This window comes from Thamnophis sirtalis, unplaced genomic scaffold, assembly GCF_051295495.1.
Source record: "Thamnophis sirtalis isolate CommonGarterSnake01/CBP01778 unplaced genomic scaffold, rThaSir2_p1.2 scaffold_10, whole genome shotgun sequence".
NCBI classification, from domain to species: domain Eukaryota; kingdom Metazoa; phylum Chordata; class Lepidosauria; order Squamata; family Natricidae; genus Thamnophis; species Thamnophis sirtalis.
The window spans coordinates 34262735-34266371 of record NW_028261390.1 but is presented as its reverse complement, the minus strand read 5'-3'; the positions used below and the strand labels follow the sequence as shown (position 1 = coordinate 34266371).

The 3637-nt window shown below is 45.1% G+C and overlaps 1 pseudogene across 2 annotated transcripts; it reads left to right on the top strand.

The window, feature by feature from the left end:
• The first annotated feature begins 482 nt into the window (after window positions 1-482).
• On the top strand, window positions 483-2875 carry LOC148043841 (E3 SUMO-protein ligase KIAA1586 pseudogene; annotated as a pseudogene). Of its 2 annotated transcripts, none has more exons than XR_015697816.1 (2): window positions 483-2524; window positions 2807-2875. The product of XR_015697816.1 is annotated as an E3 SUMO-protein ligase KIAA1586 pseudogene, transcript variant X2 (transcript). The 2 variants fall into 2 exon arrangements; XR_015697815.1 differs by lacking the exon at window positions 2807-2875 and adding an exon at window positions 2623-2655.
• Window positions 2876-3637: the final 762 nt, after the last annotated feature.

Below are 3637 nucleotides of genomic sequence, written 5' to 3'. Positions count from 1 at the left end.
ACTGGGAATATGACATTCATTCTTGAATTATCTTCTTGGATGAAAGACTATATCTTTCCTGTTTGTTTATATCTTTCCTGTTTCTCATCCTTCCTGAAAAGACTGTACATTGTTGGTTGAAAGCAGAGGTCCCTTCTTGTTACCTACAGAGTCCTCAACTTACAACCACAATTGAGTCCAATATTGTTTTATTTCTTTGGCAGCAGTTAGATCTACTTAGCACAATGAAGAAGAGGCAACAGAGTATGACCGCTTTCTTCTCCAAAAAGCCAAGAGTTGATGAATCAGCTGATCCAAAGCAGTCACCAGCACCGCCAGCCGCACCAGCACCGCCAGCCGCACCAGCACCACCAGCACCACCAGCACCACCAGCACCACCAGCACCGCCAGCCGCACCAGCACCGCCAGCCGCACCAGCACCGCCAGCCACACCAGCACCGCCAGCACAACCACTACCACCAGTTGAGGTTGGAGAAAGCAGCCAGTCCATCGACTCCACTGCAGTTTCACAACTTCCTGACTGCTGGAATTTGCAGCAATACAAACACTTCAAGGAGAGGTTTGATGGACTGGAAGTATCCAACAAGAAGGTGGGTTGTGCATACTGTGCAAAACCCATGTTCGTGTTGGAGAAAGGTATTCATGTTTCCAAAGAGTGGAAACATTTCCAGGTGTCACCAGCAGGGAAAAGCAAGGATGTACAACAAGCATCGCTGAGAAAAAAATTAAGGGAACATTTTCAGTCAAAGGCACACCTTATTTGCGTGGAGACCAGTCAGCAACAGGAACAGGAAGCTTTCACCAAATCCCTGGATAAGTCAACTGATAAACATTTATCCAGTACTTGCACAATATTTTCCACCGTTTACGATCTGGCGCAGAGATGTAATCCATTCTCAGACATCGAAGCGCAAGTAAATTTGCTGAATACGCTTGGAGTGGATGTTGGAGTTGGCTTGCATTCACGAAGATCTGCAGTAAAAATTGTTGACTTCATTGCGAAACATATCAAGAGCACGGTGTTTTCAACGATTATTGCAAATAATCGAAAGGTGTGCCTAATAATTGATGAAGCCTCAACACTTTCAATGAGAGCAGTGCTGATAGTTTTTGTTAGAGTTGAGGATCCAGAATGCCCAGCAACCATCTTCATTGAGCTTTTGGAATTACAGAGACAAGATGCGGAGACCATATATTCCGCAGCAATGGAAAGCTTGCACAAAGTTGGATTCACCACTGAATATCTATGGAAGAACTTAATCGCTTTCTGCTCCGATGGCGCCAACGTTATGCTTGGAAGAAAATCTGGAGTCAGCGCCAGAATAACTCAAGAATTCCCAAACATCATCATCTGGCACTGCTTGAACCACCGCCTGCAACTTGTGCTAGATGATGCAATAAGAGAAGTGAAGCAGGTCAACCACTTCAAGATCTTCCTGGATAAAGTGCACACCATCTTCCACAAATCCTGCAAGAGCCAGAATGACCTCTTCCAAATTTCTGCGCAATTGGGCATCGAAATAGTGAAGATTGGCAGAGTTTTGGGACCAAGATGGGCTGCCTGTAGTTTAAGGGCAACCATGGCTGTGTGGCGTGCTTATCCAGAACTATATCAGTTTTTTCAAGGCAACAAAAGGTTCCCAGGCATGGCTTCCCGCTTTCAAAATTTAAATTTTTTGCAGGATTTGGCCCTGATGATTGACATCCTACATCAGATTGCTGCCCTGTCAGATTCCCTACAGGAGAGAGCGACAAATATCATCGTGGCCGAAAAGCTAGTGTTGCGAGCAATCGGTGGTGTTGAATTGCTACTACAGAGAAAGGGCACATATGAGAAAGAAGTTGAGGAATTGCTAAAAACACAAGCCTTCCAAAACATGAATTTAGCTCCAAATCAACGGTTTGTTGCCCTTCCCCGTGAAAAACTTTTGGAAAGCATCATCACCAATTTAAAGAAAAGGCTGATGGATTGCGACCATCTAAGAACAGGTAGCCTATTGCCAGCAGCACAAAAGTTACACTTTAACACTTATTTGGAGCCAGATTGCTGGGACAGGAAAGATGTAGTGGTTCCATGGGCTGATAGAGAGGAAGCATTGGTTGAATTTGGCCGTATTTTTAATTATGAAATTGATTTGAACGACTACAGGGATTTTTTGGAAAATGTGCTGAAAAATCCAAAGAACTACAAAATTCCTGACACTGTCAGAAGAGCTAGAGACATTGTCAGGACAATTGCTGTTAGTTCAGCAGAGGCGGAAAGGGGGTTCTCAAAAATGAACCTCATATGTTCAGAGCAAAGAACAAGCCTAATTATTCCAAACATCAGTAACCTGATGGTGATAAGTGTTGTTGGCATATCTGTTGAGAGATGGGACCCAATTCCTACAGTGAAAGTTTGGCTCAGAGCACACCACCACACAGCTGATGATCCACGCATAAAGATGAAGAAAGCTGCAAGAGAGGAATCGGGAAGCCTAAGAACAGTATGGAGATATCAACAACCAGAAAAGCAATAAGACAAGTAAGTACTTGAGTGTATCTCTTTCATTGTGTCATTCTTATGTAAGGTGTAAGTGCCAGCAATTAAGGCGTTTCTTTCTGTGTCTGTCCTTTGTGCAGGTTTTTGGAGCCAAGCAAAGCCAATCAACCTCAACCTAGGTGGTGTGCAGAAGACCGGCAAGCCAGCGATGCTTCCCCTGTAAGTAGCTGTCTTTATTGCTGGGTATGGTGTGCTCTGTGTTGTCTTCCTCCTTGAGATAGTGAAGTGCCAGCAATTAAGGCGTATCTTTCTGTGTCTGTGCAGGTTTTCTGAGCCAAGCAAAGCCAATCAACCTCAACCTAAATGTAATACGGTGGTGTGCAGAAGACCGGCAAACCAGCGATGCTTCCCCTGTAAGTAGCTCTCTTTATTGCTGGGTGTGGTGTGCTCTGTGTTGTGTTCCTCCTTGAGATAGTGAAGTGCCAGCAATTAAGGCATTTCTTTCTGTGTCTGTCCTTTGTGCAGGTTTTCAGAGCCAAGCAAAGCCAATCAACCTCAACCTAAATGTAATACGGTAGTGTGCAGAAGACCGGCAAGCCAGCGATGCTTCCCCTGTAAGTAGCTGTCTTTATTGCTGGGTGTGGTGTGCTCTGTGTTGTGTTCCTCCTTGAGATAGTGAAGTGCCAGCAATTAAGGCGTTTCTTTCTGTGTCTCTCTTTGTGCAGGTTTTTGGAGCCAAGCAAAGCCAATCAACCTCAACCTAAATGTAATACGGTGGTGTGCAGAAGACCGGCAAGCCAGCGATGCTTCCCCTGTAAGTAGCTGTCTTTATTGCTGGGTGTGGTGTGCTCTGTGTTGTGTTCCTCCTTGAGATAGTGAAGTGCCAGCAATTAAGGTGTTTCTTTCTGTGTCTCTCTTTGTGCAGGTTTTTGGAGCCAAGCAAAGCCAATCAACCTCAACCTAAATGTAATACGGTGGTGTGCAGAAGACCGGCAAGCCAGTGATGCTTCCCCTGTAAGTAGCTGTCTTTATTGCTGGGTGTGGTGTGCTCTGTGTTGTGTTCCTCCTTGAGATAGTGAAGTGCCAGCAATTAAGGCGTTTCTTTCTGTGTCTCTCCTTTGTGCAGGTTTTTGGAGCAAGATGGTGAGGCGGTGG